The sequence below is a fragment of the Macaca thibetana genome, chromosome 3, assembly GCF_024542745.1.
Source record: "Macaca thibetana thibetana isolate TM-01 chromosome 3, ASM2454274v1, whole genome shotgun sequence".
Lineage (NCBI taxonomy): Eukaryota > Metazoa > Chordata > Mammalia > Primates > Cercopithecidae > Macaca > Macaca thibetana.
The window spans coordinates 82,034,833-82,049,093 of NC_065580.1; the positions used below are offsets into that span (position 1 = coordinate 82,034,833).

The following is a 14,261-nucleotide window of genomic DNA, read 5'->3' on the forward strand; positions in this document are numbered from 1 at the left end:
GCAAGTTAGAAGCAATCATTCTTTTGGAGGCAAAATGCATGCATATTAAAGCCGTTTTCCTTGTAAAGACAGAGGTCTTTTCCCTTGCTTTGATATTTGAAAATCTTTTGTTGAGCTGCTGGGGAACATTGCCAAACGGTGTCACCTGCCAGCTGGAGTGATCATATGCTCCCTGTGAAAGCTGAGGGCCATGTTGCTGGTCAGCAGCTGAATGTGAGGATATCAGCACGGCGCATATTTAGTAATGGGATAAACTGCTACGGTAATGAGGCCTCCCTGAAAGAGCCAGTACATAGATTTTCTATCCTTTCACACAGCGAATGCTTGCATGCAGCTGCTTCCTTATCACCCATGCTGTTCCAGGCAGTGAACCATGGTGAAAATTCAGGACACAAACCCGAACGCACCTCAAGTGAAAACTCTAGGTGGCTTTATGAGACAGAGTAAATACTACCACACTTCAAAAATGATGCTAAGTGGCATGATTGATTTTGGTAATTCATTTCATCAAAGGCATTTTTTAGCATTATGGAAGTTTTGCCTGTTAAGAGTCCTGTTTTTAAAACTTAAGAAGGTTAGGAAAGGTAACCAAAAGATACTTTAGGTATCAATAAATTAAAGGAGAATTACCAAGTACCCATTCAAAAATTGATTAACTGTTTCATACTCTATGAAAAGTGAGAGGGAGCAAGAAACTAAGTCTAACATATCTGCAACTAAAGGATAGAGGTTAAAGGCAAGAACATTTTTGGGCAGTAATGATGATTGGAAATTCTTCTCTATATTGACTAGAACATTGGGTTATATTAACATTCACCTGACCTGAACAATTCCCCAATGCTTGGACAACCTGGACGTCCCAGTGATTACTCTATTAGAATTAGTATAGAACCTAGTCATGAAATGTAATTTATAATTCATAAAAATATAAGAAAAAGCAATTCAGTTATCATAAAATAAAGCCATCATTTCCTGCTCCTGATCAGCAAATTCTAGGCTATTTCCCTGGTCTCCTCTTCTTTTCTAAACTTTCATTCCCTTAGATGAGCATCCATAAGCATGACTTCCACTAAAATAACTACAGAAGTGATTCCTATTTTTATTTTAAATCCAATATAATGGTTCACAAACAGAATACACCACCTTCCCCTCAAAATACCTTGCTGCACGTCTTTCCTATTTCTCCCAATTCTTCACTGTCAACTCTCCTCTATGTAATTTGCAACATGTTCTTACAAATCCTTACACCGAACATTTTCAAATTATCTGGTGATTTCCATTTCTACTTTTATAGCTCCAAACCAAGTATTCTACATCTCTTCACAGGTTTAGGAGGATAAACTGCCACTGTTCTCTAATTTGCCCTTGAATATCCCATCTTACATTGCTCTGTCAAAATGAAGTTTCTGACAAATTTATATTAATCCCTGCTCAAGAGCCTACACTGTCTGGGTCAGAGTCAACTTCATCTAGTGGGAGCCCTTCCTTCTGAATTTCAGGGTTCTTTACAGCATCCCCAGCTTCTCACAAAGAAGAAAACATGGCATGCTGAGAACATCATTATCTTTATAGTTCCTGGATCCCTCCCTTTCCCTTTCACTATATACATCTTTAAAAAACCTACCCCTGGCCCATGAAACCTTCATGGGACACAATGTAATAAAAGAAAATCTAAAATATTAAATTTGAATTAGCAAATGAGACACTCAGAACTGGGAAGACCCACTTTAACAAGTAATCTATTTGACAAGAGGCAGAGCTGTTCCTTGGGAACAGAGGATTACTGAGGCTGACAAAGAGTGGTGAACTGGTTTAGTTCAGATAGGACTGGGGGCAATTCTGCTTCACATGAAAGAATTTCTAAATATTATTGTTGCCCGACATAAGAAGAGCTGTCTGTAAAGAAACGAGGTATGGTTTTCCTTCTAATGTGGCACATATACACCATGGAATACTATGCAGCCATCAAAAAGGATGAGTTTGTGTCCTTTGTAGGAACATGGATGCAGCTGGAAACCATCATTCTTAGCAAACTATCACAAGAACAGAAAACCAAACACCGCATGTTCTCACTCATAGGTGGGAACTGAACAATGAGATCACTTGGACTCAGGAAGGGGAACATCACACGCCGGGGCCTATCATGGGGAGGGGGGCGGGGGGAGGGATTGCATTGGGAGTTATACCTGATGTAAATGACGAGTTGATGGGTGCAGCACACCAACATGGCACAAGTATACATATGTAACAAACCTGCACGTTATGCACATGTACCCTACAACTTAAAGTATAATAATAATAAATAAAAAAAAAAAAAAAAAAAAAAAAAGAAACGAGGTATGGAAGAACCGAAGCAGGGTCTAGGTGAATATTCATCAGGATCCTGTATTGTGACCACAGGCAGGGAGGCTGAAGGGACTTCAGTAAGCAGTACTCCTAGATACTCATCTCAGGTCATGCAGAGAAGCTTATTTAATCTGTTTAAAAACATACTGGTGTGTGGGGGGTTATTAATGTTCAGTTTTATTGGATCAAATGTTATGCTGCTAAAATAATTTTTAAAAAATCATTGGAAGAAAAAGAAATAATTGGCTTGGAGAGAGTAAAAAGACTAGCATATCTGTCCTTTGTTAAATGATCTTGAGAAAATCAGTGACCATCTCTACATCTCTAAATTAGGGAGATAAGCATTTCAATTTTCCATTTTATAACATGGTTGTGAAAATTATGTGAGTAATTGACATAAAAACAAGTTGAAAATGGTTAATGCCTACAAAGTTTGATATGAAGATGATAGAAAGACTGAGATGAGAAAATATAAATATTTTAAGGTATTAATAACATTTTAGTAGTAACTTTCCTCTCTGGAAGCCACCTAAAATTGTTAACCTAAAACTGTTATTTCCCCTGACATAAAAAATGATACTTGACTATATACTGACTCTTGTTCCTCTGTAATTTTTGCATGTGTAATGCTATTTACTCCCCTATCAGACTTTCACTCCCCCAAATTGGAGCTTTGTCTTACTTATTCACTTGTTTATTTTGCCTCAATGCTGGGCAAGAAAGATACAACGTACATTCATTTCATAAGCATGATGTAGATAACCAAACAGGAAGAAAATACCAATGTTGTAGGTAAAGTTAGTAAAGAGTATTTCATGTGTAATAAAACGAGAGAAGCAGCTTACAATTGATGAGAAAAAGTGTTCCTGAGAACTAGTACTTTAAAAGATCCTACCCACTACTCAATAACCCCTTAATAAATTCTTGAAATATGTAGAACGTAGGATGAACACAATTTGCCTAGTTCTTTCTGCACTGAGAGAAATGGGAAAGCTAAATCATTTAAAAGAAGATAATTCTATTTACTATTCCATAATGTATTCTCAAAGGCTTCAAAGGCTGAGGGAAGAAACAAATAAACTCAGAAATAGGTCTTTAAACATCAACATCTTTAGATAAATTGCAACAAATAGGAAAAATGAAAACTCTACAACTATATGGAATTTCTGCTAGAATATTTTTTCAACTTAATGGAAAAGTGCCCATTGTTGGCTATATTTTTATCTCGTTACACTTTTCACTATGTTCCAAGATGTGTACTTCACAAACTCAAAGCTATTTCTCTTTAATGATAGAAATCTCTTTTGTTGAATTTACAAGGAAGAGGATGCTTAAGGGATATTAATACAAAGAACAGCCAGATTCCCTATTTAAATACCTGTTTGACATGCTATAAGACAAGCACAAGTTCAAGTTACAAATTAAGGTATAAATGGAAAATAACCACAGATGTCAAGGGGCCCTGCTTCAACCTCTATTTTACATATTTGTCAATACTATGATAATCTGGAAATATTTTTTAAGTTAAAATACAGTCTTCTTTTATTGCAAATGTATCTCAAGTGTTAGAGAAGATCTAACTTAATCAACATTTAATGTGCAATAAAATAAATGAATCCAATTATTTTAGAAGAGGGAAGCAATGTATTAAGTATATGCAGATGGCACTTTTACATGTATGGATTTTCATTTTGGGAAGGGAAGATCTATTACAATGTATTTTCAAATCATTATTAAATGAGCTACATATTTTATGATAACTGCTTAATAAGGCTATTCTTCAGAGTGTACTAATTCTAATATTAACGGATAATTGTGTACTAAGGCAGGAGATCTAGTATATTACTTTTGAAAATAATTATATTAAATGTTTACAAAGTAATAAATATTAATGGTCAATTTTGTTAATATTAATAATACCCATCATCATTGATTTAATGGTTTGTTAGGCATTAAACATCATTATTTGTCCACAAAAGCTACTATGAATACTGTAATTATCCTCATGCATTCATATTTTAAATTTATAGATTTAATAATATTATAATTTACTAGGCTTTAAACTTTTTATAAAACTAAGTAATATATGAAAACACAGGAGTGTTTTGAAGGTTGTAGGTTAATCCAGAATGCATTGCTACAACTGGCCAAAAGGTACCATAAAACACACACACACACACACACACACACACACACACACACACACACACACACATTATCTATCTGTCTATCTATCTATCATCTATCCATCTATCTATCTACCTACCTATCATCTTTCCTGCTCCCCTGAAAGATAAGGTAAGGTAACTGAGATAAGGTAACTGAGACCCAGAAATATCAAGCAATAGTCCAAACTCATAGAATTGCTGCTACTGGCTCTCTAGCTTTATAATTGCTGCCATATGGAGCTCTCTGAGAAGGCTTGAGCCCTTCATGACATTGCCCCCAACTCCAGACTATTATATCCTGAATTATGTAAGGAAAAGAGTCCAGATTCTGGTTTCTGGGATTCTGTGTCTCTCCAACAATTCTACTGAATAGCACCCATGACGACCCCATGCTGTTCTCCCTCTCCATAGCATGGCCTAACTGATTCTGACAGTCATGACTGACCCTGACAGTATAGGGCCCATGCTGCAGGCATCCCAGGGCACAGCAAGCTCGACTGGCACCACTACCACCAAATTAATCATCCCAACTCTCACTCTCTAGGTTCCCAGAACTCAGAAGGTGAAGAGGCCTCATGGAGAGTCTCCTCATTAGGTACAAGTAAAGAATGCAGAAATAGTTCTCGTCAAAGAAATCATGTCACACATCCTTTCTCAGTGTTTTGCCTCCTTTTTATATTCTTGAAGTAGGTATGACAATCAAAATCTGTCACACATGTGACCAGATACTTACTTTTGAATATATATGTGTTTCCTTGAGACACATTGCAAATCTTCAAAAATAAACATTCTTAGACATTCACATGTATACAAAGTATTACTGAGAAAATATCAGAAGTGATGTTATTGAGTCAGATATTTTAATATAGTGTATTTTAACAGTATTACTAGATCATCTTCCAATATGGCAATCTTAATTTATATTCTGATAAGCAGTGTATGAGTCTCATTTCATCATATCCTAACCAAAACCTAATGCTATCAAACTTTTATAGATATATTTTTAAAACTGGAAGGATGATAAGTGGTTAACTCTTAGTTGCCTTACTTTGCATTTCTCTGATTATTAGTGAGGATGAATATCTTATTATAAACCAGTTGGCCTTTTGTATTTCCTCTTTGCTTTCACGTGGTAAGGAGGGCAGGACAGTTTCAGTACCTTATCTTTGGGCTGCATCAACTCTCTTTGTCACAGTTTCATCTACAGGGATTTTGTTTATGTCATTATCCCATAGGACATCTACATAGATGTCAATATGTCAATAAAAATCTCAAAATCAGAAAGCAGTAAGTTCCCTAGAATCTTTGGTAAAATATTTGAGTGTCAGAGGTGGGAAATAGATATGATAAAAATTCAGGGGATTTCCATCACATTGAGGTTTCTGGGTATCCCACAATCTTGGACTTACTACATTCGAAGTAAAAGACAATTGCGATACCTTGCTTCTCCTAACACTAAGAAAGAGACAAAACATTTGATGGAACTCTCTGGATTTTAGAGAAGCATACACAACATTTAAGGGTTTTTATTGGATCCATTTACAAAGTAAACTAATTGGCAGCCCTGAGTGAATCTCAGAGCAAAACATACAAAGTGGTTTCAGATCATTTAGGGTTTAATACCAGCAGCTCTGAACCTGGCTATTATGGCTCAGTGCAACTCATAGCCATATGATAATAACATATGGGGCTTTCAGGTTTTTGTGCAGAGTCACATCTTTTCTTTATTTCTGAGCTATACCTCTCACTCCTATGAACAACAGTCAGTTTCTTTCCACAGTCACTTCAGTGTTTGTTCATGGAAAAAGTAATCAGACTAGTAAGAATGAAGATTTGTATGGGCCCCAAAACATACACTTCTATTTACCAAAGTTAACTGGATACAATCATTTTAAGTGTTTTTCCCATCATCAGTGAAGGATAACCCTGAACTCTGGCACAGCATCACACTCTGGATCAGCAATAAATTGAGCACTGAACTCCTTTGTCCTAGAGGGGGTAGTAGTTTGATCTCACCTGAATGAACAATTATTTTGCTTATGGATTTGTCTATTATGTTACCCATGCTTCTGTCAGCGCCACCCTTATTCAAGGCCTTTTCTTAGTCATGATGTCCTATTGCTTCTGGATAGAGAACTTATGTGCAAATGAACCAAAGCAATAGGCCAGAATATATATTCCCAGGAATCAAAGGGTAGGATAGGGAGTTACACCTAATAATCCACTGGAAAATTCTTGGTTGCCTTTAACTGTGACTCTGGACATCCTGCCTTAGAGATTTTAGTTCATAAATGGTGAATGCTTCACTAGGAGACAAGACTTCCAGTAACTTGAAAGCTGAGGCAGCCAATAAGCTGTCTGTGGTTCTTTGTGCCACTACATCGAATGGCAATAAAAAGGGGAGATTTACACATTTGGCTGTGGTAATTGGTGCTGACCATCACAGGCAAATGGAATGGCTGCTCCAGAATGTATGTATCTCCCAGTACTGGCATAGCTGGTGTTAGGAAGGCGGATCTACAAGGTCAAATCAACAGATCTTTGAAGTTTGGGGTCACTTCGCGAGATAAAGAATACTGAATAGCTGATATTCTAGCTCAAAGCTAGAGAAAAACTGAATACACACTGAAAGAATTATGTTTTATTACAACTATAGCCTTGTTATCAATGACAGAAATTGGGACTGTGCTAGCTTTTCTTGTTCTAGTATGTATTTATTACTATTTTTTATTAATTACATTATTTTGCACTCACTGTTTCCTATTATAATTTAGATAGAGCATGTTAGTGGTGAATAACATAATGCATATTAAGATAAATTCTGGATTATAACCAAGTTAGAGGAGAAATAAATATCAAGAAGAGAGGAAACACAGTGACTAGTGAGACTTTGGAGAGAAGGTTAATATCTTTTCCTTTGTAAAAAAGAAAGTGAAATTTCAATAACACGTTGATGCTATTGATATTTGAAATATTGGATTAGAACCAATGTTTTATAAATATTGAATATCCAAAGGAGGGAATCGATTATGGCAAATTTCTCAGACTGTCTTATTCCATTCTATTTCAATCTCCTTGGACCATGCCTTCCTATGAATCACAGGCTGGAAAGATGAAGACCACATATCTCTGGCTCACTTGCAACTTGAGTTCCACATGTGGCCTAAGCTTCATAAGGTGAATGTAACTGTGTGCATCTTGGAAGGGATGTAAACAAAACTGTATGCAACCAAGGGACATGATCATCCTGACATGAAGACAAAGCAGCTACAGAGGTACATGGCTATTCTTCACCAGATAAGAGTGCAGCTTCCAGTTCTAAAGATGTTGAAGAGTCAGAGGCATATGACCTTTGCTGGAGTTGTCTCCCAGTGGAGCTGGGCAATTATCCCAATTGTATTTCTTCTGGCTATGTGGCATCCACACTTGTTTCCCTGCCTCCCCCAGGAATTCTGCACTCTGCCTATTCCCAGTAATAAACCCCTTTCTGCTTTAAACTAGCTGTTGTGCATTCTATTGCTTGCAGCTAAGAAAACTAACCAATATACTAATTTTCTAATGAATTCACTTATGTCTATAATTACTGCTTTGGCCAAATTCTACACTACATATTTTGATATATAGTGTACTCATTTTATGTTATTTATAAGTGGTGGTCAGCTTTTTTGCTCAATCCCCTCTATAGTACAAGAGTATATCCTTTGCTTTTGACTTTTAGTTGCCAGTTTCCAATGGCAATGTGCAATTGTAGTAAATGTGATCTGTCTGAAATAAGTGGAAGAACATTGATTTAATCCACATTTGCCCGGTCTCACACTGTGTATTTTATCTATGATGTTATATGATTTTACCCTCTGCAATTTCCTCTGTTGTCCTGTTTTAATGAAGGAAACACACTCAGATTTAGATAATATTTATTTATGTCTTCTATTTTCTTCCTTTATTTAACATTTAAAAGATATCTCACAGGTATTCATTTTGTTTTATTGTGTACAGAGTAAGATTCTAAAGTAATTTTTAAAAAACAATTTTGTCACTAAATTTTTATATACTACTAATGTCATAGTACTATTTACTGAATAATTTTTCCTTTATTTACTGGGTTGTGATACTTCCTTTTTTATATACTAAAGTTTTAAATAGATGATATTTTCTAATCCCTTAATTTTTATATACACCTCTGTACCAGTGTAGGCAAATTTTCAACATTATTAATATCTCTGTGATATTTGACTCATTTGATACTTCTTTTTTCATAAAGTTGTTATGGTTCTCAATTTCTCTGCTTCCAGGAGGAAGACCCATTATCACAAAATGCGCCTAAAGTTTCATTTAGACTGTGGTGCTGACTTCATCTTTGACCTCTTCCTATGTTGGACATACAACAAAATCAAGTTAAGAGGACATAGGTTTGGACACAAATAACAGATTAAAGTACATGTCCTGTAACAGCAATAAGGTCTGACAATTTTGATCCAAAACTATTTAGAGAGGCAGAAAAAATTTTTTTGCTGTGTATTGCTTTACCCAGTCCAAGAATAATTTAATATATAAAGGCATAGCTAAAATTGAAAATTTGCTTCCTAGCAGCACTGACTAAATTGCTGATTTTCTCTCACTCACTTAAGTGCCAGGAAGTAGTTCACTTTTAAATTCTTTTAACCCTTTCTTCTTCGTTCCTTGTGCTCTCTTATTTTCACTTTGCCCAGCCCTTCCTTAGCTCTCCCCAATGTCTTGTTTTACCATAACCCAGTGACTTTTGAGAAGTCTAGCTCTTTTGTTGCTCTAATTGTTTTTCTTGAAAGGGCACATCCTGTAGCTTTTCCCCTTATTCTACTTAGAACAAAGTGGTAAATAGCAAAAAGAGCAGGGAAAATTACTAAACAGTAAAAAGGGCAGAAGGTGGCTGTTAATCCTCACAAGTTTTTGATTTTCTTGTGTGCGAAATCATTCCTTTAAATGTTTTTATTTTAAAAATGTAATTATCATCTTATTCTTCAAGGATAAACAGAAGAAAACTTGTGAATAAAGAGTATAAGCAATATTTAAAAACATATCACAGTGATGCTATATTTGTGTATTAAAAAATAACTGTAAGTTGTATACAAATATATCTAAGCATAATAATCTAGGAACCAAGAGTTTCTCAAACCAAAAGTAACATTTTATTTGGCTTGTCCATAGTACTTTGGCCCCTCTTGAATTGTTTTACAGAACTATTATATAAGCTTATGTTCTCAACATTCACCAGAAACTGACAGGAAAAATACAATACATGCATAACATACATATACACAAACACACATTTTAAAGACAAATAATCTTTCGTATTTTCTATTTGCTGCTCAGGTATATCAATCTAACTTTTGTTTTCAATTACTATAACCCTCTTCCAAAAGTGCTCCTAAAACTTCATATATCTTCCTTCCTCTCATCTTACTAATTGCATTTATATTTGTATGTATGCATGTATGTATGATTGATTCATTCTTTCTTTCATTCATTTAGCTTTTTGTTGTAAACGACCTACAAATTCTTATTGGAAGTACAGAAATTTTAACTATATTACATGAATGCTAATGGAGACCTAGAATAAATACATTTCTAATATTTTATTGTTGGCAAATAACACTAATACTTCACACTCTTTAGCATTCTATTTAAACAGATTATCAGCAATCATCTATTCTTTTTTTTTTTTTTTTTTTTTTTTTTGAGACGGAGTCTCGCTCTGTAGCCCAGGCTGGAGTGCAGTGGCCGGATCTCAGCTCACTGCAAGCTCCGCCTCCCGGGTTCACGCCATTCTCTCGCCTCAGCCTCCCTAGTAGCTGGGACTACAGGCGCCCGCCACCTCGCCCGGCTAGTTTTTTGTATTTCTTAGTAGAGACGGGGTTTCACCGTGTTATCCAGGATGGTCTCGATCTCCTGACCTCGTGATCCACCCGTCTCGGCCTCCCAAAGTGCTGGGATTACAGGCTTGAGCCACCGCGCCCGGCCAGCAATCATCTATTCTTTGTTGTTACCTTAGATTTACCTTTTATTAGATGTTAATGTCTAGTCTAATTAGGACATGGACTAGGATAAAGGAAAATTAGTCATAATGATTTGATTAAATGCTTAACTTACTCTTCTTTAAGCAATAGGCTATTTAAGAGATCTAGAGTTAATTGAAAATTGCTACTATTAAGAGTCTCTCTTCAATTAGCCATCAGAGAGGAAGAATATGTATGGTTGCGGCACTATTCACAATAGCAAAGACTTGGAATCAACCCAAATGTCCATCAGTGACAGACTGGATTAAGAAAATGTGGCACATATACAACATGGAATACTATGCAGCCATAAAAAAGGATGAGTTTGTGTCCTTTGTAGGGACATGGATGCAGCTGGAAACCATCATTCTCAGCAAACTATCACAAGAACAGAAAACCAAACACCACATGTTCTCACTCATAGGTGGGAATTGAACAATGAGATCACTTGGACTCGGGAAGGGGAACATCACACACAGGGGCCTACTATGGGGAGGGGGTAGGGGGGAGGGATAGCATTGGGAGTTATACCTGATGTAAATGACGAGATGATGGGTGCTGACGAGTTGATGGATGCAGCACACCAACATGGCACAAGTATACATATGTAACAAACCTGCACGTTATGCACATGTACCCTAGAACTTAAAGTATAATAATAATAATAAAAAAAAGAAAACCAAAAGGTATCATTGCCAGATATGGGTTCCAGTGGGAATTAATGGAGCACAAAGTCTAAACTATTAATGCCTTGTACTTTCTTAAACAGGATTTAATTTGTATAGATTCTATAACAAAGTCAATGTTATAAAGTTCCTCATCTTTCATTTTTTTTAAATAATAGATTAATCTCAGTCTAAAACAGAGTAAATTTGAAATTTCCTAATCATTTGCAAGCTTCTGAAGATAAAAGAGAACTCAAATACTATATTACTATTAAAAATAATTATTTCATTGACCTTAAATGTATCACTCAGGGAGAAAAAATTTTTATTGATTGCCATCATTGTTGAAACTGCTTTGCTCATCCAAGTAAAAATATGACAGAAATGAAACAATAAGTTGTGTGTATGATCAGTATGTGTAGGTTGATATGAATACAGCTCATTAACATAACTTATACTTCATGGGGGAATGAAGATGTGCTCGATATTTTAATATGATATAAGAAGGAGAAGAATAGGGCCGGGTGCGGTGGCTCATGCCTGTAATCCCAGCACTTTGGGAGGCCAAGGCAGGTGGATCACGAGGTCAGGAGACCAAGACCATCCTGGCTAACACAGGTGAAACTCCGTCTCTACTAAAAATAAAATAAAATAAAAAACGCCGGACGTAGTGGCGGGTGCTTGTAGTCCCAGCTACTCAGCAGGCTGAGGCAGGAGAATGGCATGAACCCAGGAGGCAGAGCTTGCAGTGAGCCAAGATCATGCCACTGCATACAAGCCTGGGCGACAGAGCGAGACTCTGTCTCAAAAAAAAGAAAAAAAAAGAATAAATTTAGTATTAATATACAATCCAATTTATGCACACTTATATGAATTTAGATATATAATGTAATGCATAATCATCTAAATGTTAATAGTGGTTCAGAGTGGTAGGATTTTAGGTGGCTTTTATTTTTTCTTTATATTTTAATGAATTGTTCTCAATTTAAAGATAATAAAGATAGTAACAGAAAATTTAAATAATTCAAAAGATAAGTCTATTTCCATTGTGTATAAAGAGTACACATGTTTAAAAACATTTTTAAACATAATTACATTTGGCAATATTTATATCTAACCTAGAGGACACAAAGATAAAGAATGATCAGCAAATAAGAAACATAAAGAAACTGGTTACATTTGTTACTAAAATACACTGGATTTTCAAAGCTTTCAGATGTAAATATCAATGTGATTTTGTATATCAATGACTATGAGAAATGCCCAGAAGTGATTTAACTATGATCTTTGTCTTTAAGCATGAACAACTAGGTTTCCAAGATAAATCTTGATATGATTTATGTATTTTATCTCAATAGCCACATGAACAAACAGTAATTTCTTTTCTTACTGTACTTTTTTATTTCTTTTAAGAGACTGCATCTTGCTCTGTTCTCCAGGGTGGACTCATGTGGTGGAATCGTAGTTCACTGCAGCCTCGAAACCCCAGGCTCAAGCAATCCTCCTGCCTCAGCCTCTGGAGTAGCTAGAACTACAGGCATATGCTCCTATACCCAACTAATTTTTTAAATTTTATTATTATTTTTTGTAGAGATAGACAATATCTTGTCCAGGCTGGTCTTCAACTCTTGGTGTCAAGCGATTCTATTGCATCAGCCTCCCAAAGTGCTGGGATTACAAGCATAAAACACTGCAACCTGCTCAATTTATATACTTTTAAAATGATAGACAGTATGAAGAAAGGTAGAAAGAAATATAAACATCAAGCAGTACTGCTATCTAAATCAGTTGAAATATTTATGATTTACCTTTATAATTGATATTTAACTCTGCTGCCTCTCTAGAATAATATGTCAATTTTATAATTATTTTGTTGTCCTTACTTATAAATCCCTGATACAACATGTGTCTATCAGGTGCTGTTCATCTTTAACATAGAGGAAGGCTCCAGTTTGGTCTGGAATTTCCTTAGCATCTAGTCTACTTCTCTCAGATAAAAAGAGTAAGTTGGCAATGATAAACTATGGGGTTGACAAACATGATCAATAATGTGATGAATTTTCTCAAAAAACTAGTTAAATAATTAATAATTTTATTCTTACTTCACACCTTTCCTCCTCTACAAATACCCTAAATTGTATTTTCCTTGAATGTTCAATAATTGTTTTCTTTCATTGAAGTAAATTTGTCTCTTAGTATTTTTAAAGCTTTCTTTGTAAGTCTAAAGTATTTTCTTTTAATCTACCTTGCATTTAAAAACATTTCTAGAAAAAATTCACAAGCACATTAAAAAATTACTGATGTACCTATGGCACTGCAGTTATTGTTGTAGATAAATTTATTTAACTACATGTAGAAGTACTATCATTCATTTTTCACTAATGAAATAATAAATACAATGCCTGTGAGGGGATTATAAGTATAAAGACATAACTGAAATTTGAACTTAAAAAAAAAGACATTATCAACATGATCATTTCTAATAGAGATGACCAATGCAGAACAATGGGTACAGTTTCACAGGCTGTGTTTTCTAGATATTGAATGACAATACCCTTCTCATCCTTTGGTAACCACCAATGACTGAGCAGCTCCTCACAGTCCTCTCAACAGAGGAGAAAAGGGCATGGGAATCAGAAAGACAGTCTCAAGTAGTTCATGGTCTAGTTAACAAAATACTACACGTGAATGATATGAAAAAAACATGCTTATTGTCACAATCAAATTAATCTAGCACAACTGAAGCACTTCATTTGCCCCCAACAGGGTAGAACTAGACTGTTTTCATTCAATCTGTACTTTTCCATCAGGCACTCTCAGTAAATGTCCCCGATAGACAATAAAAGCTTACTAAGGACTATTCAGCTCTATCCATAGCAACAATATAGGACAACTGCCCTCACTCCCAATTTATTCTCAGCTTCACTTGCTCCTCTGGTTCCCTTGGCTTTCGACTACCAGCCTCATAATGAAAAGGGAGGTAAAATGAAGCTTTGTATAGATATGTCACCCAGTGCACTCTTACCAAGAAACTTCACAAATCACATTAG

At 35.5% G+C, this 14,261-nt stretch overlaps 2 protein-coding genes across 2 annotated transcripts in view; both read right to left on the reverse strand.

The window, feature by feature from the left end:
- NDUFA4 (NDUFA4 mitochondrial complex associated) overlaps nt 1-2,995 on the reverse strand; it is a 711,072-nt gene extending 708,077 nt beyond the window's left edge. The window contains exon 1 of the mRNA XM_050783029.1: nt 2,984-2,995. The gene's annotated coding sequence lies outside the window, so the exon portion shown is untranslated. The remainder of the gene's footprint in view (nt 1-2,983) is intronic.
- Nucleotides 1-14,261, reverse strand: part of THSD7A (thrombospondin type 1 domain containing 7A) — a 495,713-nt gene that overhangs the window by 261,967 nt on the left and 219,485 nt on the right. The window lies entirely within an intron of this gene.